The sequence below is a fragment of the Polistes fuscatus genome, unplaced genomic scaffold (assembly GCF_010416935.1).
Source record: "Polistes fuscatus isolate 324 unplaced genomic scaffold, CU_Pfus_HIC Scaffold3, whole genome shotgun sequence".
Taxonomy (NCBI): Eukaryota; Metazoa; Arthropoda; class Insecta; order Hymenoptera; family Vespidae; genus Polistes; species Polistes fuscatus.
Genome location: NW_025113107.1, coordinates 11,791,719 through 11,818,682, shown reverse-complemented (window position 1 = coordinate 11,818,682; position 26,964 = coordinate 11,791,719). Strand labels below are relative to the sequence as shown.

Here is a 26,964-nt window from a genome sequence, read left to right as displayed (position 1 = left end):
AACTAGATGTTTTTTTAATCGAATCTCTTTTTTGCTATTTTATATTTAAATAAAATTAATTTTGTGTGTGTTGACGAAAAATATAAGCTAGATGTTTTTTTAATTGAATCTTTTTTACTATTTTATATTTAAATAAAATTAATTTTGTGTGTGTTATATGTTGTGTAGATTTTGTGTTGTTGTTCTAATGTAAAATATTTTATATTTAATATCTGTATATATAAATGATACTAGTATTTCAAATATGAAAAATTTCGATGTTACTTATTGTTCAATATGATATTATTACAAAAATAAAGATTATATTTTAAAAGTGTTAAAAAACAAAAGAGATAAAAAATAACAAAGGAAAGATCAAATTCAATGTTATTGTATGGTATACGATAACAAATGTTACCCGACACGATCGTTCGATCAACTTTTCCTCGCGCACAAAGAAAGTTTTCATTCGTTTTAATTATACGCCGGGGACGAGATTTTTACAAGCGTGCGTTCGTAAAATAAATCAGAATATAGACAAACATAAACTTCACTCTCTGGTAAGAAAATACATTAACGTTTATAACTTCGAGTTTGTCTATCCAATCAAACGTCCAATCACCACCCACCTTTTACCTCAGAATGTGCGAGTCTGCATTTTGCATTATGCTTATGTTGTAAGCAAGTTCAAAGTTCATCAGTGTTTTGCGAAACCATTAACGAGAGATGAATACGACGAGATGATACTATTAAAACACTAAATTTGTCAAAATATATTTACGAAATTAATTATCGTTACTTTTACTAACTCGTTCCCATTATCGATAACTATATTCTTATTATTATTATTATTATTATTATTATTATTATTATTATTATTATTATTATTATTATTAATAAGATAACGATAATGATAATAACGATGATGATTATTATTATTATGATATATTTATTATATATTTGAATATATATTGTTTTATTTATATTATTATAAGAATAATAAATATAAGTTTTAAAGGATAGACAAAAAAATGAATTTTGATAAAAGGTTCGAAGGTGTACCTATAATAACAAGTATATACGCCATTGTGGCTCACCTCGAGCCCACTAATATCTTTCCTCTGTGGTTCTGAACTTTGCTTCGCGCAAGCGCGATGACTCGTAAGCGGAAAAGCCAGAGTAGGGAGACCAACGTGAAGAAGAAGAAGAAGAAGATGAAGAAGAAAAAGAGGGATGCATTGGCGCAGGCGTTCCTTAAAGGCTCCGCCTTTATTTTATTTATTCAATTCACACAACATTTAGAAAATAAATATATTAAATATACTACCAACTTCGAGAGAACAAAATTCAAATTATACCAGATTATTGCAAATTGTTATTAGAATTAATAATTATAGGAATTTAATGTTCGATTTATAGTACCGATGATCAAATGACGGATCAAAGGATTTATTACTTTTTTCTTTTTATTCTAAGGATAATGATTTCTTTTTCTTTCTAGTTTTGTATACGTCAAAAGTTAATTGAAATAAAAATTAATGAATGTAAGTATGTAAGAATGAAATATATTTCTTTGATAGACAAAGAGAGAGAGAGAGAGAGAGAGAGAGAGATAGAAAGTAAGAAATAAAGATAGAGAAAAGAAACTAGAACGTTTACGTAGCAGCAGCAACAGCCGGTGGCACGACCTCTTCAGCCTCCACTGATAACTTTAACTGACTCGACAGAAAAATCATACTCCGTTATCACTGCAACGTCTGCGTCAATCCATATTTATCTAAGAGACTTGTCGAGATAACAATAAGTAAGTTATACTTACTTACCTATTTAGAAATTCGCTAAGATAGACTTTAAAACGCGTATAACCTTATATGTTTGCGTGTAAGTGTATATATGTGTGTGTGTGTGTGTGTGTTGATAATGATGATAATCTACTAGGTCAAAAAATTGCTAACATTTATTGCGTTAGATTTATTTTATAATATAAATAACCAGTAATCGATATAAAAGTAGTTACCAGTATCAGTAAAAATAGAAGAAAAATGTCTTGAAACTCATTTCTCGTCGAGTATTTTATTAATAGCAAATATATATATATATATATAATAGTTTTATTTATGTCATATACGTACACTCTATAGAAATTTTTGTTGTCTTCAATTTTATTATCAATGCACTTCATCGATATTTAACTTTTTATATTTCAAATATATTTACTTAATATAATTATGCTCAATCGAGATTTGGCAAATAAATAAACTCGTACATAAATACGTACGTGGGTGGCATTGAATCAACGCATTCGATATTCGGACATTGTGACGAGTTTCAAAATTGGCGATTTCAATTTTCATTTTTTCCTTCTCTTTTTTCTTTTCTTTCCTTCAACATATTTATAGAAGTTTCGATAGGCAGAAAAAAAGTGTTGTATTCTAAAAAAAGATCATGAATCTGTGTGCACTCACGTTACCGTTATCGCGTTTGTTTTCCTTGAAAGAACGCAACGAACGAACGATTGCATGCTCGGTGGAGCTGTGTAAATGTCAGCTAGATAACGGGCTGCTGGCTGGGAGAGATTATTCTAATGTAAGAAAAGGAAAGAAAACGTTCAAAAAAAAAGAGAGAGAGAGAGAGAGAAATATATTCTAATCAAATATTATAAAATATGTTACATCTCTCAGATTTTGAAGAAAATTCTGTCGCTTTAAGGATAATTTTCCTTTTTCATTTTCATTCTCGTCGATATTAATTTCCATCTGTCGTCTTTTATAAAAATAAAATAATAGTGTATATATTGTAAAAGAAGGAAAGAGAGAACAACAATCAAAATATAATAAAACGTTCCATCCTGACATTGAAACGATCGCGTCAGAATACAAATAATTACATTTTATTTTGTTTTGTTGTTTTTTTTTTCTTTTTTCCTTTAATCGTTATAATTAACAACACACGTTTTTGATGAAAATAAGAAGAAAATGGTACTTGTACTCTATTTTAAAAGAAAAATCGAATAGACGTTCAATGATTTTGATCGTAAGAATGACGTCATTTGAACGACGCCAACCAGGGTTCCAACATTATTACGAGAAGGGACTATTTGACCCCACTCATTGTTTCTAATCCCACAATAAATTGAAGCAGCTGTACTGGCAATTGATACAAATTTACGTACAGTCTGGCTCATAAAGCAGAACGATCTTACTATTATAGAAAGAAAGAGAGAGAGAGAGATATGTTTGAGTTCAGAGTTCGTTTCTCTCTCTCTCTCTCTCTCTCTCTCTATCTGACTTTTACTCTTTCTTTCTTTTTTTCTCTCTCTCTTTCCTTCATATATGCGTTGATCGAACAGACGCTCTTCCCTTTAATTTATTTATTTTTCCTCTTATCACCACCGCCGTTCGTTTCACCCATCTGGCCGCCAGTTTTTGTCCTTGCGACAAACTTTCATTATACTAAACTCGAGACTTAACCCTTCTCTTTTTAGAAACTTCATTTTCTCTTTCTTTTTCTCCGTGTTCCGAGTAAAAAATTGTTTTGGACGAAAGTCGCTTATATTTCTTTCTTTTTGTTTCGTCTTTTTTTTTATTTTCTTTTTTTTTTTTTATATGGTATACGTTGCCATTATAAAGAGTTAAGGTTTCGATTTAAAGGAGACCACAAAAAAGAAAAAGAAACAACAACAAAGTTGGCCTTGATGGAAACGCGAAATCTTCCATCCGCACACGTAACACGCGATAAGTGACATAATATTATTCTGTAATTAGAAATTAGATAATTTTAGTCTGAACGAGATTTGTTTTCTCGATAAAACGTCATGCATCATTTATCATGAAAATATATAAACCCACGTAAGTAAATATATTTATTATAATAAAATAATCATCCAATAATAACAATATATATTAACGAGTTCCTAGAATAATTTTCCTATCGATTAATTTCCTTCCCCTTTCTAAGTGATTGTTTCGAATTTTAAGTAGAAACCTGAACCATTCCTAATGTCCACATTTTTTTTCTTCCTCCTTCTCTTTCATTCTTAAAATCAACAAAGAGTCCGGGGGTACGGTTTTGTCGGACATAACCAAAATTCCGTCATATGTTCTCTTCTATATTTCTCTCTCTTTCTTTCTTATAGCACCTTATAGCCATAAAGACAAGTCGTGAACACATGTAACAACAATGGACATTACATATGCCAGAGACGAGACGTCTCCTAACCCTCCCACCCCACCCCCTCACCCTTCCCACCATCTTTTTCTACAGACTCATATCATTCCCTTTTCTTTTCTCTCAATCTTTTATCTCTCTTTTCTTTTATCCCATACCTCTTCTCTTCTCTTCTCTTCTCTTCTCTTTTTTTACTGTCATAATTTCTTGCCTCTTTTACCCGAAGTTGACATCAGCGTCACGTAGCAGACTTCCTACGAACCGTGTGCCTTCTTGAATACCTAAAGTCCCTTTCATACATACGTTTACCCTTAGCTAAAGGATCATCTCGTATGTCTTACGAGATATTCTATCGAAATAATGATTGTTTATTTCATTCTATCCGATCGAATACATACATTTTCTTTATTTGACTCTCGTCGATTGTAAAATAAGAAAATAAATATTTGAAATTCGAAAAACACTATTGGATACTCGAATAATTAAAATAGAATATTATTGGTTGTTCGATGAATCAAATACTTTAACATTGTTTTACAAATCAAAAATATCCGAAACATTGTTACGATATTCGAATAAAATATGTTGAAATATTTTTCATTTATGTTAGAAAATTTTACTGGATACCTGTATCAATTACGTGTTGTAGAAAATGATTGGATGTTTAATAAACGAGATGTCATTGTTTAAAAATATCTCAAACTATCTGAAACATGGTTAATATTCACAATATTCTAGTAAAACGTGTTCAAGTATATTTTCATTTAGCCGAGCATGTTAATGGGTACTGGAGTACTTAACGGATCGAATAGTAATAGCGTTCAAATAAAAACGAGTTTGATTATACAAATTTTTCAATCATGGCTCACGAGAAAGTCGTGGTATCGCAATCTTATTAAATTTGAGAACATCATCGATCGAAGTATCGTCGGGATCGTATTGGAAAAAAGTATGTCATTTAGACTTCGAGAAACTCGACCTCTCTGCTTGTTCGACATCTCTTCGCAAACGTTCGTATATAAGTAATTTATATGTGTATATATATACACGTATGTATGTATGTACGTATATATGTAAGTTGTATATAATTCGAGAAATCGTGAAGGAGCACGCGTTGTCCTTTTCTTCGCCCATTTCACTTTTCTGCTCAGCTGCTGACTGTTCGAGTACGATACTCGTGTTCACGATGCGTTCACTACGATGAATTACATTACTACGACAAAGACAAAAACAACAACGACGACGACGACGACGACGACGTATTGGAATTCAGGAAAGTCAAAAAATTAGCATGTGGCAGCTGATATTATACTACATAATTTTGATTCAATTTTAAATCACCTGTTAACATTTATTTTCTCTATCGAATGATTCATAGATATTATACATTTTGTCTTTTTTTTATTTTTTTTTGTCAAACGATTCAATTCAACTTTAAATATAATCACTCTTGTTTATTTCATTTCAATATTAATTTAATATCCCGTTTTTTTCTTTTTCTCGACTAAATATTTAAATTCAAGCCTAAAAATAATCCCGATTATACGACGAGAAATTTTGAAAAATGAAAGTTCACGATTATATATCGATATTTTATTATAAATACTAATCGTTTATTTATTATAATATATTTATTCAAAATACTGATTTAATATACGTAGCAATCATAATTATATTTTTCTTAAAAAAAAACAAAAAAAAACAAAAGAAGAAAAACAAATAGAAATACCGTGACTATTTTGAGAAGATTTGAATAAAGAATTCGATGCGAATCCTTAGCTATTTGCACTTAATTTCCCTTTTAAGGTGAGCCCTTGCACGTTCACGAGTGCACTCCGCCTCTTCAGTAAAGCTCTCTCGCGAACGCGCACTATTTTATTTTCGTCTAAGTGTGCGTGTGTGCGTACATTAGTGTATAATACGTGTGTATTGAATCACAAATGAATTCTCACATGCAAACGCGGTACTAACTAGTGCCAATGTGTGCATTGATAGTATATATATGTATATATATATATGTGTGTGTGTGTAGCTTTTGAACGAGTGCACTCTTGTACAGTCTGTGCGATAAACATACGGTAGTACACTCGATCGATCGTTTTCTTATGTATATAGTGAAAGATATTACGAACATTTTTAATCTTTCGTTTAATTAGATTCACAATACGTCAATGATAAGAATATTTATTGAGAATACATTTAACGAGAAATGTTTTTTTGTATAATATTTTCCACGATTTAAATATTAAAACGCGTTTTAATCGAATGATTTCAACAAAATTTAACGTATCGAAAAATTATTACATTCATCTTGTGCAGTTTGTTTCTATTTTGTTTTTTGAAAACCATGGAATGTTATTCCCCATTTTATTATAAGAAAGAAAATGTATTTTTTTCTCTCACGCAGGATTTTAAAAAAAATACGTGTCTTTGTTGTTGTTTATATACGTTTGTTTTCTTTCCAATAAATAAAATAAATTCATCGAAATTATGAATTAACGGTAAGATATATTAATAAGAGGTTTATGAAAGAGTAATTGGAGGAACGTAAAGAAAGAGAAAAGCATTCGGTCGAATGTCTCGCGTATCGAAAGATAAATTATATAGTCGAAAGAGCATCATCGACGACATACTATCATGCCTGTCATTCCATTGCTTATCTCTTTCTATAATTTTATAGCTTTGTCACTTTCCCTTTTTTCGATTTCACTTATTCATTTTCCTCTCATTTCCCCGTATTTCTTTTTATTAATCATCTGATTGAATAAATCCACCCCCATAAAATGTCTACGTCAGAATTTTAAAGAAAAAGAAACAAAAAAAAAGAAACAAAAGAACAAAAAATAAAGATAATACTTAAAAAGTAAGCCCCGTAGTTCCGTCTTATTTCTTTAGTTAATAAATTATTGACAATTTCAAAATGGCGGCGCGAATTTGCCCCACCCTCTCAGCGTTTTTCCAACATGGCGTCGCTAGGAGTGACTCTAGCTATACTGCGTCAAAGAAAAAGAGACAAATCAAATTCTCGAACGATTTGTGGTCTATAGAAAATTTTCCGATAGTTAAATAAATTCATGTTTAATGTAAGACAGAAGAATCGTCTCGTAATAAGACGATAGGTCGAAGGCGAAAGTTTCCTTCGCTTCGTTTCTCGCTTTCTCCTTGAGAGATGACGTTCGAGTCTCTCGATGGTTGGAGCGAAAAACGTAAATATATAATTATCGATATCGTCGTCATCGAAGAAAGAAGATAAAAGAAGTGGAGGAAGAGGAAGAGGAGGAGGAGGAAATTGAATTTGATGAAAGCATCTACTAGCTTCAACGCAGCCTTTCAAAATACACCGTCAATTGCTAAACAGCTGTCGTAATTTACTGGCCATTTATTTGCATGAACTAACGTAACCTAAAGGAGTCTCTCTATCCGGAGTCATAGATTAAAAAAAAAAAAAAAAGAAAAAAAAAAGAAAAGGAAAGAAGGTGGACAAAAAATCTGTAATAAATGAGACATCATTGGGAAAGATAATCGAATGAAGATTAACATTCGAGTCTGATTTACAAATTTTTTGTTATGTTTTTAAAATTTTGTTTTCTAAATCGATTCTCGATAATCTATCCAATAAATAAGGATTAATTTCGGAAAGTTTCTGTTGAAAACGTTAAATATATACGTATTAATTATATATATATATATATTTAATAAAAGATAAATACTAAGAGGATGATACTGTCGAATGAAATCAATAAGATTGAGAGAAAAAAGATATAATAAGCATTTTTCGATCTCGGATTTCTTACGAAACGATTCTAACCCTTCTCGTATGTATCTCTATGTAACTTGTCTTCTTATCATTCTATAAACTTCTTATCTACTTATGTTATTTCACTCCGGTAAACGAATCTCTGTTATAACTGATAACATTTATTGTCGAAGTAATGACTAATATATATATATATATATACATGTATGTGTGTATATGTATCGTAAATTTGTCTGGAGAGTTCGTCGTGCTGCATTTTAAATACGTATAAACTTAAAGTGTATTAATATATACGTATAATAGGATAATTAATACAAAAAGTGCAACATTTTAAATATTTATGATCAGTGTTGATAATAAAATGTTAATATGTAATCCCAAAAAAACCATTTAAAAAATACCCACCAATTATTTATTTACTTAATACTGACAAATAATTATTTATACCTAACAAAATATTCATCGAAAATATTAACCAAATGAAATTTAATATTTAATCGCCGCGGGTATTCATAAAATTCTCTATTTTTATTACTTTTTAATATGAATGAATAATTTCCATTTAATATTTCAAGGCGAAGATCTAAAAAACAATCGGCAGGAATATTTCCAGAAAGACAATACGATTCTTGGTGTATGTTAATTAAATATAATACGTAAAAAAAAAAAATTAAAAAGGAGGAAAAATAATATCAATAATAAATCTCGCACATATATATATATTATACAGATATAGATAATAATAAAATATTTTCCTTTATGCGATATATCGCAAAGATTTTCTTTTTTTTCTATCTTACGTTTTTGACGACGATGCGAAGACGATAACGATGACGAGAAACGTTCGTCAAGTCACGCTCAGTAGAATCGGTCAAAGTATACTTAGAAGACGTTATGCTAGGACGATCATATATTTAAACTCTACGATTGGTCGATTCGCTTTAAACGTGATGCTCTCAAGTGGTTAAAGAGTTGACGCTGATACTTAATGACAAGCGCCTCGTTGTGTTCACCGCAGTCGGCCAACGTCGAGCAATTACACAATTCACCTATAATAACAGATATATTCAATCGGATAGAGCCAATAAAACACGACGAATACGATTCGCTTCGCGTCGATCAACATTTTTTTCTAATTTTGCTTAACATTTTTTCCCAACCTTTCTCAATATCGCATTAAACAATTTTTTTTTTTACGCGAATTCGTTTAAAAATTTTTCAATTTTTCCAGTCAACGATAACGACCAACTATTTTATGAAATGACCGTAAAAAGAAAAGCACGGAGGTTGATTTTTTATATAGAAAAAAAAAATGAAATATAAAAACGTATAATAATTTAATAATCCACAAAAAATTATATACCAACGTAAAAACCATAGAAGAAGTTTCGCTGCAGCCGCGTGCTTGTTTTTCATGCATTTATTCTATTTTTAATCTACGAATTTGATTTATCCGAAGGCTAGGCCAACGTGTTATTGTTTATTACTTAAAATAACATCGTAAAAAACGTTCTAATAGATTTAATAAATACACATACATTTATATACTCGAACAAATATAATATATGTGCATACAATATCAATTAATATATCTCATCAATACGTCTTTGAATCTTTGAAACACTATATATATATGTATTTTATGTATATCTATAAACGAAACTTCATTTAAACGGTTATTAAGAAGAAAAAAAAATACTCGAAGAAAATGGAAAGACTCGTGATAGTTTACGATCGTTCGTTGCATTGTCACCATCATCATCATCATCATAATCATCGTTCGTGTATACACATATACATTCTACATACATGGTTTGACCGACAAGATTGAAATACCACGGCGTATGGCTTTTCAGCGTGCATCACAAAGAGAAGCCTTCCGTGGAAAAGAAGACGAAGAAGAAGAAGAAGAAGAAGAAGAAGACGAAGAAGAAGAAGAAGACGATGAAGAAGAAGAAGAAGAAGAAAATGAAGAAGAACCGGCGGCCATGACGGCTTTTGCTGGGATGAGTTGCACGAAGGGGTCAAAGGCCGTAAACTCGCTCCGATGAGCTCGCTCGACGCGATAAATACTCTCTTAGGAGGACTCTTCTTCTTCTTCTTCTTCTTCTACTTCTACTTCTTCTTCTTTTTCTTCTTCTTCTTCTTCTTCTTCTACTTCTACTTCTTCTTCTTCTTCTTTTTCTTCTTCTACCTCTTCCTCATCTTCCTTCATCTTCGTCGTCTTCGACCAAACTACGATACTTATAAACACGTTCAAAAGTACTAATTGATGTTAATCATCCGAAGTTTAATACGTTGTTAAAAAAAAAAATACATAAACATGTTTACGAATAGAATTTTGCATAAAGTCTCTTGGTTAATGTTACACGAGAGATAATATTTTATAATAATTCATAAATTTAATCGCGAACACTATAGAACTATCGTTAATTAATGTATATTTTTCTCAACTATACCTGGAGTCGGGAATTGACGTTTCTTTGTTGTTCTTATGAATTTTGTAAATACAAATTTTGGACCGTATAACCAGTTACCGACAGTTAACTACTCTTTCTCTCCTTTTTAATCTATAACATATCGGTAAAGTAAATTTAAAAAGTAAAGTAGATAGGTAAGTATAGAAGTGAACGTCTCTCTTCGATTATGTTTTATAAATAATATTTATCAATATATTTGATACGCATATAAAAAATCTATCTACACAAACATTTCAACGCGAATACGAGTAGAAAATTTCATTTAATAAAATTCATTAATAAATAAAATAATAACTCTGATCGAAAAATAATACCGATGAAAAAGAAAAAGAGAGAAAAAAAACAAACAATTTTAATGAGATTGAAATTGTACTTGATTGAACAATTTTCCCTTTCGAAGGAAAGTTTCTAAACGCAAACGTTCAACGTGCGATCTCGTAAGTCATCGAGAAAGGAACGGTTTCTAGGTGAAACCACGTAACAATTACTCGGCGGTGTGCACGAGCGAGTTTGGTATAAATACATCGTTTCCTTAAACCACCACGTGCCGGAAACCGGAATTCTAGGCAAAAGCACGACCGGTCGTGCGTGATATCTCGCGAGCACGTTTTATCCTACGAACTTAGTACATATATACATGTATTTATGTATGTTTCATAGATAGATACATGTTATGTGTGGTAGCAGTTACACGGCTCACTTTCCATCCTCAATTTAAGACTCGCGCGCGCAAGCATCTCGAGTTTAAAGGATATATCGTGTGTATTATGATACAATACTACTAAGAATGTTCATTTACGTAGTGACTACTATATTTATCGGATCAATATTTTTCAACATTTTTGATCAGCATTTCAAATAAATGATCATTATTTATAATTAAATATCAATATGTAATATAAACGGTCGGGGTATTTAATATTTTACTCTATTTTCATTGATACATTCTATTAGATGGATTAAAAGTTCAGAGGTTGAATCTATTAAGATTGAAAGTTCAAAGGTGATTTGAAAAATTGATTAGATTTCTGCAAGATTTTGTTTAGGTTGATAGTTAGACTTGCAATTTTATAATAAAAACGTTTACAAATATATAGATCGAATGAATAGAAATGTTTTTTAATGTTAAATCGATAGATAGATTTTGAAAATTAACTCGAGATTTTCATTGAACGATAAAACCAAGTAGTAGTAACGAATTTGTTCGAAACATTTAAAACGGTAGGGGGCTGATGAAAAATTGTCCAAGTGTTCAAGGATAACTGGAGTGTCAAACGATTGGGAACGATCCTATTAAAAGTTTAAATTGTTGGGTTTAATTCCACATACGCTTACAAGTTGGCTATCTGACGATCTCTCGTTAAAATGAATACAGATTTTCTTTCGTTCGATAAGCATGGAATGAGAAAAAAATAAAATAAAAATATAATAGTTCGAGAGAGAACGTGTAAATAAATATAACAGAGAGAGAACACGCGATAAAATACGAAGGTAATTTGAAAATCCGCGGCTTATTTTATATTGTTAATAAATACATTTCATTTTGTTATTATTGAAAATGAAACAAATCTTAATGTAAAAAAAACAACAAAATAAAAAGAGAAAATTTACTGACCATTAATATTATCAAAAGATTACTATTAAATTAATCAAAATGCTGAACACGCAAATAAGAAAAAAAAAAGAAAAGTAAAAGAAATTAAACCGCTCGATCAATCAAGCGAAATGAAGTTAAAAGAAAAAAAGTAAGATAAGAAAAATAAAAAAATTGTAAGAAATTTCCATTATTTTCGGCTTTTAACACGAATGGTCGACAAAGAATAAGAAGAAGAAGAAGAAGGAGAAAAAATTACAAAAAGAAGAAGAAGGAGGAGGAGGACGAGGACGAGGACGAGGAGGAGGAGGAGGAGGAGGAGGAGGAGGAGGGAAAAAATAAATAAAAAAGATAGACCCAACGAAAAAAGATGAAACCGAGGGAGGGACGACCCCTGAGGGCCAGAAGAGAACCCGTTTTACGACTCTTACTTCTTCTTGTTCTTCTTATACTTTTTCTTACTCTTTTCTTCTTCTTCTTTCTTTCTTTCTTTCTTTCCTTTTTTCTTCCTACTCGGAGAGCTCACCGCATCGCCACGTTCCGCGGCTTTTTTTTCTGCTCCTTTATTTCGCTTTCGTTACATCGCGGACATTTTCGAGCAGGGAGAACCGCGAACGAGTTCGCTACCACAGTTTTCGCTTTACCAAACCTCGTCTTCTTCCACCTTGTCCGTTTATTCGATCCGGTATTTAAAAGTCCTTGAAAGTCGATTTTCATCGATCCGTGTAATAATATCCAGGATCGTTTTATAGAAAAGTAAAAAAAAAAGCTGCGCTATTTATTGGGTCAGTATTTTTTAAACGTGTCTGGTTAGTTAAAATAAATAAATGGTCAGCACGTATAATAAAGTATTAATATGTAATACAAGCGGTTAGTATTATAACGTTTAATACAGAAACTGCCATAAATTATAATAAAATATAATATATGTAATCTTGATGCAACATTCATGCCCTTCTATAAATATACCGATCATACATTTAAAATATTGCCTAATTATTATTTATATCGAGAAAAAATAAAAGAAAATAATTAACAAATAAATTATTAACGAAACAAAATCATTGACGTAATACTGCGAAGACGCGTTATGAATCATTGATAAATTATTACATAGATGCAACCCTTAAAATTATTGACAAACTGTATCACATTGTGAGGACTATTGACTATAACTATTCTGTAGTGAATCTGTCGAGAATCGTTGACTAATTGTTCTATAAATACATTTTAAAATTATGGAAATATTTTATCCGTAGATAGATCGAGAATCATCGATGAACTGCACCATAGATCAGTATAGGACTATTTAAGATTTGAAATTTCAATTATTCGAAATATAATTTACAAAAGTCGAATAAAACTATTTGTAAAGTCAGTGATTTACTCGAACTTTCTCTGCGGATAATAGAATGACCCGTGGGTCATGGATTGGCCATCAATGCCCTGGACATATAAATCATTGCATCAGTTTATTACAAAACAGAATCATTGATGCACAACTACTCAACTACAAATCGCTTATTCATTTCACTTATCGTTTTGATTAATTCTTCAATGATAATAACACGGTAATAAGAAAAATATGTAGAAAACAACATTAATATCACGACGTGGAGAACTTTCAGAGAAGTGTAAAAATCTATTAGTATTATTATATCATTATAGCCCGCATCTTGATGCACAAAAACATACATATACATTAATACATTAATACACGCATATAGTATACGTGCATACAAACGACGAAAATAAACGAGCACACGACTTCTGGTCAATAGGATTTAGAAATTTCTTCCTTTCCCAGCCCTTGTCAGCCCTTACTCGACTTTATTCATCCACGATGGTTCCTTTCTTTCTTATTATTACCGGACGAACTGGTCGCGTGTTGCTAAAATACGGGCTCTTAAATTGGAATAAATTGCTACGGCGTTGGTACCATGAACGATAAGAGTATATACGATCGCACGACCCTCTCTTATAGCATCTCTCTATAGTACGCAAACTCCGTCATATGTTTTTTTTTCTCTCTCTTTCTCTCCTTCCAAATCATTCTTCTTTCTCCCGTGGTTCAAGGGTTGCGTGGTTTTAAAGCTCGAATTTCTTCCGACGAAATTCTGCTCCGCATTTATCTGTGTGTGTGCTCGTGAAACTCAAAATGATTTCATTCGAAAAACCCCTCGCTAAAATTATTTCTAAAATAATACTAAAATATTGTCCCCCCCCCTCCACAAAAGATACGTTTTCTATCCGTAAACTTTCTCAAGGGAACATTATATTTTTCTACATTAATCTAATATTATATTTCTTTTTTTTATATTCTCGTTTCGCATTTATCGTGTTGAATTTGTACGATAAATTTGAAAAAAACAAAAAAAACGAAAAGAGTATTATAGTTATAGAAAAGATATTTCTTAGATTTATTTTCTCACCAATGTGGATAAAAGAAGAGATAATTATTATTGAATATATTTTGACGAAAACGGAAAAACTTTTGTATCTCCGTGTATACGAAGTACGTGAGCATCGAGATTCGCGTTTCATTTCGATTGGTAAATTCCTCGACGCGAAGCTCACCAAGAGCCAAAGTGAAAGTCCATTAAGTGGCGATAACAGGTGCGACAGGTTCGAAGGATTCGTTCTTACTCGAGACGACGTGCATGCCGTTTTTGACGAATAACAGAGATCGTCGATCTTTCCAATCAAGAAAGATGGAGAGAGAAAGCAACAGAGACATTAATGTGACTTTCCGTTTTTGCGAGAAAATCGTTTAACGGACTTGAATCGATCAAAGTTTACGTAACAGTTACGAAACTTTTGGAATTTCATGCGTGCATTAGAAAAAGACAGAGAGATAAACGGACAAAGACAACACAATTGTGCCCATAATTATGAAAGTGGTCTAAGTCATATATATTTCTTCTTTCGAGATATTTAAAGGATTACATTTGTACATTTAATGAATTCTATATAATATTGAAATAACAAACACTATCTAACTGTTCATTTTTGACAATATCGTGAAAATTACATTGAATTAATTTAGTTTAAAATAATGCGGTGTGAAATAACTAATAAATTCATTTTTTTTTGTAATTTTGACTTAGACCACTTTCATAATTATGGGCACAATTATGAAACATTTTTGTTTTTCTATCCTAAGATAAACCAAATTTGAATTTGAAATCAATCTTTTTTTTCTTTTTCATTTAAATAAATCTCCCCAATTGGTCACACATTTTTTTTATTACATTATTAACGTTTCAGCTAGTAATTATTTTAAAAAGGATGAATTGTTTTGTCGAAGAGGAATTAAAAAAGAGAAAAAAAAAATAACAAATTTTCTCATCACGATGATAAATAAATTAATCATACCAACGGAACAATAACTACTTAATTAAATGTTAACAAACGGTAACGTATACTTTGTATTTAAACAAAATAACTACAAAACATATCAACGGTTTTATTCATTTCAAATATAATATATTATTTAAAATTGAAATTAAAATCACATTTTTATTATAGTTACACAATTACGTCATTGCGATCGGTAATCTCGAAAAACAACGACGAAGACTTTGTCATCTTCGGAAGCGTGGTCGATCGTGAATCACGATCGTGTGTTATAAGCTCGTGTCGCGTTATTATAATAAGCCGGATAAATATCGGCAAGCAAAAGGCACGACACAACGAAGCAAAAGAGAAAGAGAGAGTGGGAGAAGAGAATTTTCCTCGTACGATTTCGCTGTACTCATGACTTCTCGAATAATAATCCCGGAACGGAAGGAAACGTTACAAAGAAGCGACAGGAAGTAACTTCCGTGTTATTTGATAATAAACGCGACTGTATGATACGTAGATGAGTCAAAGGTACAAAATGAGAATGGGGAACGATTACTAATTATTAACAAATTATGATTTATCGGAAAAATAATGAAGAAACTTATAAGAATAGAAACAATTGTTAACGATTTTCACCCACTGATCATCGAAAATTTAAAAATCACTCTTATGTAAGTATTATACTTGTCTTTTAGAAGTTTTATTTCATTGTCTTATCAATGAAAATGATGTAAATGAAAAAATTCAATTAATACCAAAACGAGGAAAAAAAGAAACCTAAAATATTTTCTTGGAAAAAGAAAAATTAAAAATAGAAAAACTAAAATAGGTTATAAGAGGGTTAAATCTGAAGAAGAAAAAAGAAAACTCGTACGAGTTAACGCGGTGCATATAATATAATAAATGTAAAATTAAGTCCGTATAAAATTGATATCCTTATTATAACGCTTACTTACGTAAATTACATGGTATCTAGATTTTTGTAGCGTTCCATACGCTGTACTCGCGAATTCGTAAACAAGATCCTTTTCCTAGAATCTGAATTCAAGGAGGAGTTCGATGAATGCTATTCCCGTCTGATGTGAACGCATTCGAACGTTCGAGAAGCGTCTCTGCCGTTCGAATAATCGAATAAAACTTTTTTATGCTCCTAGGTGAAAGAGGGGAAGAAAGAAAAGCTAGAGAGAGAGAGAAAGAGAGAGAGAGAGAGAAGAGAAGCATAGATGGGTAGGGGGAGAAAGATAACAAGTATAAGAAAAATAAGAAGGCTTTCAGTCCAACCACGAAGCACCTTTCTGTCTTTGCATTCGAATCGGGAAGCCGTGCAGCAATGCAACTCTTTAAGTATTCTTCTCATAATGTCCCTATTGCCGTGTGATTTCCTTCTCTCTCTTTCCTTCTCATTCCCATTCTCTTATTCTCATTCTCATTCCCTGGCATTGCGAAGATATTTACAAAATGTATCGTGGCCGATGAACGAGAAGGCGGAGTAGGGTTCGGTGATCCTGAATAAATATGCTGAATCACCTTGAACTTTCTCACCTCGAACGAAGCTGTCAATCGGGTCCATGTAGAAATAAAAAAAAAACAAACAAAAAAAATAGTATACCAGAATATTAAGAAAAATATTTTTTATGTATAAAATAAGACAAATAATTCCAGTTAGACTCGCCGTTACTTTTGCAAATCAAAATTAGATAAAGAAAGGAATACCTAAAATTACACAAATTTTCAAACGACGTTATAGCTTATACGTTAACACAGTTATACATATATATAATAGTATACGTAAGTGTACATAGTTATATAGTACATATAATACATATTTATCAGGTCAGGTTAAAAGTTCGTGCGCATTATACTATTTAAAAATTTCGCAAAAATGCGCACGAATTTTTGGACTGACCTAATACATAATAATATATAGCATATACTTTTTATAATTATATACAGTAGAAGTAAAGAACTTGCGGGGGTCGTGAGATTTAAACTCTCCTCGGGACATTTTTGGGCAGCCCTTGTTGGACACCTGTGAGGATCACGCCGTGTATAAACGGTGGGTTTGAAAGAAGAACGAAGGGAAAAGAGAGTTAGAGAGAGAGAGAGAGAGAGAGGGGAGGAGCAGGAGGAAAAAGAAAGGCGGTGACCGTGGTAAAAAACGAGATAAAAAATGAGACGCATCTCGCAGAGGGGTAGACCGGTTCGTCTGGTCCTTGATTTGAAGCCAAGAGTGTCCTTTTTCTTTTTCCTTCATTTTTATATTCCCCTCCCCCCGCCTTTCCTTTCTCCGTACCTCTCCTTCTATCTCGCTCGTACTCGCTCTCTTTCACCTCCTCTTTCTCGTTTTCTCCATTCGATCTCGATCCTTCTCTTATCCCTTTACCCCCACCCTCCACCCTCCGCTCCCTCACTCTATCTCTCTCTCTCGCTCCTTTTCACTCCTTTTCTTCTTTTTATCTTTCTCTCTTTATTTCTCGTGTCTCTCCCGAGCCCAGTTTTAAGGGCGTCGCCTGGTATCACGTCACAGTGGTTGGTAGACCACATACAATTTATATTTCTCCCCATACTATATCGAAGATTTCCTCTAATTGGATCTCTTCCCCGTTCCTCCCTACTCTCCCTCCAACCACCGCTCCTCCCCTGTTCCCCTGACGCAACCTTGTTTAATGTAACGACCTGTTTGCTGCATTACTCCTTTCGTTAAAAATATTTTTCTCTTTATTCCCTACGATCTTTTTTTCCATCGATATGTGGCTGATTTTCATTTTGTTAATAAATATATTTAAAAAAAATTTTTTTTTTCTCAGTTGATAATATTATTTTAAAATACGTCTTGGAAAAATTAATTCAATCGAAATAGAGCAAAAAATTGTTCCGTGCGTTGGCAGATATAAAAGTAGTATTCGATGTTTTTATAAAAATCAAATGGTATGAGAATAATCGAGCATGACATTTGCTAATAAAATATTTTTAAAGATATATGTATACGTAAGTTAAAAGAAAAAAAAACACAAAAATGTATTTAATTTATTGGTAGATATATTATATCGATTCGTTTCTCTTAAATAAAAAATAAAAAAATATACGAAAGCAATCGATTATGACATTTATTTTAATGCATTTAAATGAAACGATCGAAGATAATTATTTCACGAGATTTGAATACGAGTCTCATTTAATATAAATGATATATTTAACGAAGAAAATTTGTTTATTCGATATGCCTGAATGAGAAGAGATAATTTTTTTAAAAACTCTCTATCGAGTTTATTTATGAGAGTGACTGTGAAACACGACGACATCTTCGAGGACGTCGTGTCCATGGTGTAGAAGCGTTTCATTCATGAAACCTTGCAACACGAATGTTATACGCTTGATTACATAAAGCTGTATTTAAACTTTATGAATCTCTCATAGCAATAGAATCCGGAAATTATTTCAAACATCGAATCTTATTTAATATATTGGTATAGTATTTATTTATGGTGTGTTAAAAAGTTTTCAGCTTCAACAAAAAATATCTTATTTCGTTTCTTTTTTTTTTAAATAAAAATTAACTCGACCGAAGAAAAATTGTTTCAATGTAGGGCTCAAAACTTTCCGATCTACTCATGTATATAACGAAATGATTTTCATTTATTATTTTTATATTTGATATAAATTAATTTAATATAAATAATAATGATAGAAACGAAAGATGACAATAAAAGTTTCGGTACACCTATTGCATTTACTATTACATACTTATAGGTTCTATCTTTTACAAGGTCAATAGTTCTGAAAAAAAATTAGTTGAAACAATTCATAAACGGGAAAAAATTGCACAAGTTAGTTGCATTTAATGCATTTCAAAATATTTCATGTACTAGCAAAAGTGTACCCAAATTTTTATTCGATAGTGTACATTTAAAAACTAAATGTATTTATATATATATAATATATGTATGTATACCACGCCTTAAACTCTCGTTTTCACTATGTCCCGAGATTAATCATAAGAACAAAGAGAAACATAGGGGAGAAAGAGAAAGAGAAAAAGATAACTACAATGAACACGAAAGTGAAAAAGAAAGAGAGAAGGTACGAAGCAACGAGTAATCTAGGGAAAGTGCTGTCCTACTTGTACACCGTTCACTGTTACCATCGTTCCTCTACCAGCCATGACGATCATCATTGATATTATTATATTTAACGACAAAAAAGAACATCGACAGAACGACTGTGCATTGGTCAGTTTTCATGGTGGCTAATAAAAAGCTTCGAAAAAAAAAAAAACTATTTATCAGAAAAAAAACTATTTATATCAAAATTCGGACGTTATGTTTACATTAGCAAATTTTTTTATCGATATGAAATGAAAATATATATATTAATTTGTATTTACGTAAGTGCATATATATATATATGTGTATGTGTATGTCTCTTTCTCTTTCTCTCTCTCTCTCTCTGTGAAAAAGATAAAGAATCTTCCTTTTAGATATAAAAAGAAATAAAAAAAAAAGACTTTTCCTTTCAACGAGTTCCTCAGACCCGACCGGTTTACTCTCAAACCTTTTCTTATCGTCCTCGAAGAAACTTGAACGTTAAATCGGACTTGACGGTTATATGGAATGCGAGAACGTAATGCATTTCTAGTTTCATTATCTTCGCGTATCTTTTTCTGTTCGCCCTTCATATGTAAAGTATGACGTCAAATCAGAACATTGTTCTGTTATATTCGTCTCGCGGATCTATCGAAAATAAATTTATTATCTTATCTTATTGTTCTTGGAGAGAAAATAAATTCTACGATTTATATATTTTATTTTACAATTAGATTAATAATATACATATATATGTATACTTTTTTTAATCAAAATTTTACTTTACGAAGAACAAATTTGAAAATTTAACTATTGATATTGATTATCAAAATTTCGACGCGAAAATATTATATATTTACAATTTGATATTCGAAATCTTTCGTACACGAGTTGTATTAATTTGGTATAATACAAGAAAGAGAAGGAAAAAACAAAAAAGAGAAAAAGAGAGAGAGAGAGGGAGAGAGACAGACGGACAGAGATCACATACATAATAAAAATAATCATTTGAATATAATTTTTATCTCGACTCGGAATATATGTATATAACTTCGTTATCACGACGGTCAAACAACTTGTTTGTCAGAAAAAGTCATTTGCAACAACTCCAATGATTAGATTACGTATTCTCTCGCGAAATGCAAAACAATAGTTATGCGGTATAAAAGATTCGTCCAACGAGATCGCGCGAGACTAAATTATATTGGCAATGTAGAATGTAGACGATAGAGACAGTTATCTATTATGAAAGACAAAGCCAATCTAACGGTTAAGTGGTAACAGAACGTTAACCCCCTATAATTCTATGTAAACTATAAAGTCTAACAATACAACATAACATATACATCTATATATTTTATATCATTTTGATTTGTTCGTTATATACAATTTTATTCTTTATATTTTCCTATATGTACTATTAAGAAATCCTACGTGATCTGAAAAAGATTACAAAGCGCAGAGAGTTTTTTTCTTAGCGTGTAATTAAACATTCAAATAAGAATACACATACTTTATGAGTAACCCTCCCAATGTCTACCGGTAACTTAATTGAAATTGGCAAATTATCCCTTGTTAGGGTTCGAGCATTAAATACGCGAATGAGATCATTCCCGGACATCGTCATTACGCGAAGAATCACCGTGTCTTACGTTAAAGCGTGACAATAAAAATCATAGAATTAAGAAATTACAATAACATGTGCTCGTCAATAATTGATTTAAATAATTACAACCAGAAGCTCGTGCCGATAAAGACCTATCATTCTCGGCATGATTGAGCACCGGAGGGACTTTAAATGTTTGTACTCACTCGTTACTAACTGTTACATCGCATATATATGGCATTTTAAAATTAAAAAAACGCATATATGAGACTTAAACAGTAGCATTAGAAGTTCTGCAGTGGCTCCAAGACACTTCTACTTCGTAGCAAGTATTGTAGTCTGACAATCAGGAAGTTGCTCGATTTGTAACATAAATCGATATTATAATTCGATATCTGTAACATAAAATACAACAAAATGATAAGTTATCTGCAATATGATTTTACACCATATAAAATGAAATCAAATAAAATGTAAATAAAAATGAATACTTACAATGTATTCCAATGGGATGAAGCTCAATGGCACCATGGTGATGCATCTCGCGTTAATCGAATAACGCGTTATAAGCGAATATAAGAAACTATAAATGAGTTTCTTATCACGACCGAAATTTTATTATACGGCGAAAAACACTGACTCTAATTCGCGTTTGATTTTAATTTAATTTACGCTCGATCACTGAATCTACAACTAATTCAAAGACTGCTTTGCACGCAGTCAATTGAAGCAAACAAATTTGCTCACACTTTGTTTTAATCCCGAAACGCGGAAAATTTTAAATCTTCATTGATGCACTGACTCTAATACGCGAACAGTCTGTACCACTGTTTTTAGATAAAAAAGTAACTTTGATCGAACGAACCCTAATACAATTACTGTTTTATGCGCAGTAAATTTAATATGAAAAATTTCTAATACAATCGCTTAACGCGATCGAGTTTCAATCAACGAACGTACGTGCTTCTAATCCGTGATTTTAATTCTAATTTAACAATGCAACACTCCCGTACATTGCTTCGCGCACGATTGCAATCTGAAACAGAAATGAAAACAATACTATTAATATCATTATTATAATTGAAAACGATTGGAATTTTTATGGAATTAAAAAATACAAAAATATACTCACTTCAAATCTTCATAGACGAATGCACGATCGGTCTCCTACCTTTAGGATGACGATGACAATGCACACACACTGACTCTACATCTGCGTTACATGCAGTCAATTAAATTAAACGAATTTCAAAATAAATTTAATTAATAAGACGCGAAAAATGTGTTAACGAACACTACTTCTAGTTCGCGCACTATTGCAACGATGATCTGAAATAGAAATAACATCAAAATTATGAATATCATTGTCGTAGGAAAAAATTATTATAATTATCGTTTAATATAAAAATTTACTTACGTTTATTCTTCATTGATGAATGCAGGATGGGTATCCTACCCTTAGGATGACGATGAATAAGACGTTTAAAACGAAAATAAGAAACTTACGAGTTTCTTAACCGAACAAACGAAACTTTTACATGCGACGAACAACACTGCTTCTACTCCGAGATTTTTTTACATTTCATTTTAACGATAAAACACACGAGTACTTCATTGCCTACGCGCATGTTAGCAATGATGTTCTGAAACAGAAAAAGAAAAAACAAAAGAATTAATATCGTCGTCATAATAAAAAGCCATTGAAATTATTATGGCAGTATGTGATGGAAAAATATCTTTACTTACTTTTAGTCTTCAGTGATGATTGCAGGATGGGTATCCTACCCTTACGATGACGTTGAATAGGAACAAACACTGAATTTAATTCGTTAATTTAAAAAAAACTTAATTTTACTTTCGAATATTAAAATTATATGAAAAGAAAACGCGAGTAAACACTGATTTTAATGATCAATAAAACCTGAAAAGCTGAAACATACAAAAGATTATAAAACAAAAAAGAATACAATATCTTCTGTAAATAATTCTTGAATGTAAGACAGATTTGAAAAGATTTTATCTAAAAGTATCAATTATAAAGAATCAGTATTATACTAAACATTACAAAAATATAATAATCTATGAAAATTAAAATGTACCAAGTTGTTCGAGTATTTTTTTGATAGTACTCGCTTTGTATTTTAATATACAAACTCGAGCAATACCAATTGCATAGGACTTACTACTTGTATATAGTTACATACAAAGTATTTAATGTTTATAAAAATTGTTAATCAAAATCTTTAAAGTTGTCTAAAGAAAACAATCACTGAAGCGATAAATTTAATGAAAAATTTACAATTATATCAATTGTTATACTATCCAATGCTATAATGAGCTTTCTAAAAAGTTAAATTTATAATAATAAGATTAGAAATAAAATTATTGAATAATTGAAGACGTCACGCTCGTTAGACGTCTCAACGTGTCGAAAGACGGAAGGAGAATGAGATCTGTTACTGTTTATCCTTGGGAGTGTCGAATGTTCACCTTTTTTTGTTTTGATCTCGGCTCGAGTATTGCCTAGAAAGATACATACAAAGTCATACTCCTTTATATGCCGAATGTTTTGATTATTATTCTCTCTCTCTCACACACTCTCTTTCTTTCTCTTCCTTTCTTTTTTCACTCTTCTATTTTCTTTTTCACATTCTTTCTATTACACACTTTTCTGTGCTTTAAAAGCTTAGACTTGTAAATTCAAATTGTTGCTAACGTTCTATACACTCACACAAGCTTGTCGTCACACGTACATAACCTGTCTTTCTTCATGACCACGTTAGTCAAACATGCGAAATAATAATTTATTTAATAAATAAATTAAAAATCAATTTTATTTTTCTGTTAGGTGTACACGCTCCTTGTAGGTATTTTAAAAACAATGAATAGAATAAAGACACTGTAGATTGAAAAGTTTATCGCATGGCAAATAAGAAAATAATCTTATAGAAGAGAATTTTTCCTGTAATATAAGTAAAGTCTATTAGTGCATTGAAATAATTGGTAATTAATTGATGCTCGTGTCTACGCGAATTTCTAATTGCTTACTTTATGTCCGAAATGTAACACCAAAGATGATCAGCGAATCACAGTTCTTTTCTATTTTGTCGTGGAGATCGCACGGATATATCGTCGTGCCGTCAATCTCAAGTAATTAAAAGATATTTTTTAACGTACAGCCTTTTATTCTACATCAAACGGTAGGAACAAGCAAGATTATTATAGGTGAGTGTTTTACAAAAACGAAATATTAACAAGTTCGAAAGATATCAGTGAAAATAAAATCGGTATCTCTCGATTCCGATCCCAGTTATGTTACTTAATAATATATTTTTCGATTTTGTTTCTTATTTTCGCGATACTCTTATGGCTATTTCTAATGATACTCTAATGAATTATTTTTCATAATTATGTCTTTATATTACGTTTCGTATTTGATTTTTTTTAAATTGTACTAATGCGATGATATTTTTTACTTTTTTTTAGGTTTTCAAGCATTGACAAGAATACACATACCTAACCTTATATTTGTGTTTACTTTTTTATCTTCCTCATATTGATGGAGGTAAGTTTTCTTCCTTTTTTAAAGAATAGAAAAGTGTATAATAGAAAGAATGTGAAAAGAAAATAAAAGAGTAAAAGAAAAGGAACAGGAAGAAAGAGAGTGTGTGAGAGAGAGAGAATAGTAATCAAAACATTCAGCATACAAAGGAGTATGACTTTGTATGTATCTTTCTAATCAATACTCTCGAGCCGAGATCATAACAAAAAAAGGTGAACATTCGACACTCCCAAGGATAAACAGTAACAGATCTCATTCTCCTTCCGTCTTTCGACACGTTGAGACGTTTAACGAGCGTGACGTATTCAATTATTCAATAATTTTATTTCTTACCTCGCCATTATAAATTTAATTTTTTAAAAAGCTCATTATAGCATTGGATAGTATAACAATTGATATAATTGTAAATTTTTCATTAAATTTATCGCTACAGTGATTGTTTTCTTTAGACAACTTTAAAGATTTTGATTAACAATTTTTATAAACATTAAATACTTTGTATGTAACTATATACAAGTAGTAAGTCCTATGCAATTGGTATTGCTCGAGTTTGTATATTAAAATACAAAGCGAGTACTATCAAAAAATACTCGAACAACTTGGTACATTTTAATTTTCATAGATTATTATATTTTTGTAATGTTTAGTATAATACTGATTCTTTATAATTGATACTTTAGGATAAAATCTTTTCAAATCTGCCTTACATTCAAGAATTATTTACAGAAAATATTGTATTCTTTTTTGTTTTATAATCTTTTGTATGTTTCAGCTTTTCAGGTTTTATTGATCATTAAAATCAGTGTTCACTCGCGTTTTCTTTTCATGTAATTTTAACATTAAAAAGTAAAATTAAGTTTCTTTTAAATTAACGAATTAAACTCAGTGTTTTTTCCTATTCAACGTCATCGTAAGGGTAGGATACCCATCCTGCAATCATCACTGAAGACTAAAAGTAAGTAAAGATATTTTTCTATCACATACTTTCATAATAATTTCAATGGCTTTTTATTATGACGACGATATTAATTCTTTTGTTTTTTCTTTTTCTGTTTCAGAACATCATTGCAATCGTGCGCGTAGGCAATGAAGTACTCGTGTGTTTTATCGTTAAAATGAAATGTAGAAAAATCTCGGAGTAGAAGCAGTGTTGTTCGTCGCATGTAAAAGTTTCGTTTGTTCGGTTAAGAAACTCGTAAGTTTCTTATTTTCGTTTTAAACGTCTTATTCATCGTCATCCTAAGGGTAGGATACCCATCCTGCATTCATCAATGAAGAATAAACGTAAGTAAATTTTTATATTAAACGATAATTATAATAATTTTTTCCTACGACAATGATATTCATAATTTTGATGTTATTTCTATTTCAGATCATCGTTGCAATAGTGCGCGAACTAGAAGTAGTGTTCGTTAACACATTTTTCGCGTCTTATTAATTAAATTTATTTTGAAATTCGTTTAATTTAATTGACTGCATGTAATGCAGATGTAGAGTCAGTGTGTGTGCATTGTCATCGTCATCCTAAAGGTAGGAGACCGATCGTGCATTCGTCTATGAAGATTTGAAGTGAGTATATTTTTGTATTTTTTAATTCCATAAAAATTCCAATCGTTTTCAATTATAATAATGATATTAATAGTATTGTTTTCATTTCTGTTTCAGATTGCAATCGTGCGCGAAGCAATGTACGGGAGTGTTGCATTGTTAAATTAGAATTAAAATCACGGATTAGAAGCACGTACGTTCGTTGATTGAAACTCGATCGCGTTAAGCGATTGTATTAGAAATTTTTCATATTAAATTTACTGCGCATAAAACAGTAATTGTATTAGGGTTCGTTCGATCAAAGTTACTTTTTTATCTAAAAACAGTCGTACAGACTGTTCGCGTATTAGAGTCGGTGCATCAATGAAGATTTAAAATTTTCCGCGTTTCGGGATTAAAACAAAATGTGAGCAAATTTGTTTGCTTCAATTGACTGCGTGCAAAGCAGTCTTTGAATTAGTTGTAGATTCAGTGATCGGGCGTAAATTAAATTAAAATCAAACGCGAATTAGAGTCAGTGTTTTTCGCCGTATAATAAAATTTCGGTCGTGATAAGAAACTCATTTATAGTTTCTTATATTCGCTTATAACGCGTTATTCGATTAACGCGAGATGCATCACCATGGTGCCATTGAGCTTCATCCCATTGGAATACATTGTAAGTATTCATTTTTATTTACATTTTATTTGATTTCATTTTATATGGTGTAAAATCATATTGCAGATAACTTATCATTTTGTTGTATTTTATGTTACAGATATCGAATTATAATATCGATTTATGTTACAAATCGAGCAACTTCCTGATTGTCAGACTGCAATACTTGCTACGAAGTAGAAGTGT

At 31.1% G+C, this 26,964-nt stretch overlaps 1 long non-coding RNA gene across 2 annotated transcripts; it reads left to right on the top strand.

Annotated features, from left to right (window-relative positions):
* Positions 1 to 1,637: 1,637 nt before the first annotated feature.
* Positions 1,638 to 17,415, top strand: LOC122519489. Of its 2 annotated transcripts, XR_006304300.1 has the most exons (4): positions 1,638 to 1,783; positions 15,245 to 15,391; positions 15,506 to 15,993; positions 16,477 to 17,415. It is a non-coding gene; the product is annotated as an uncharacterized LOC122519489 (long non-coding RNA). The 2 variants fall into 2 exon arrangements; XR_006304299.1 differs by lacking the exons at positions 15,245 to 15,391; positions 15,506 to 15,993; positions 16,477 to 17,415 and adding an exon at positions 9,760 to 9,822.
* The last annotated feature ends 9,549 nt before the right edge of the window (positions 17,416 to 26,964 follow it).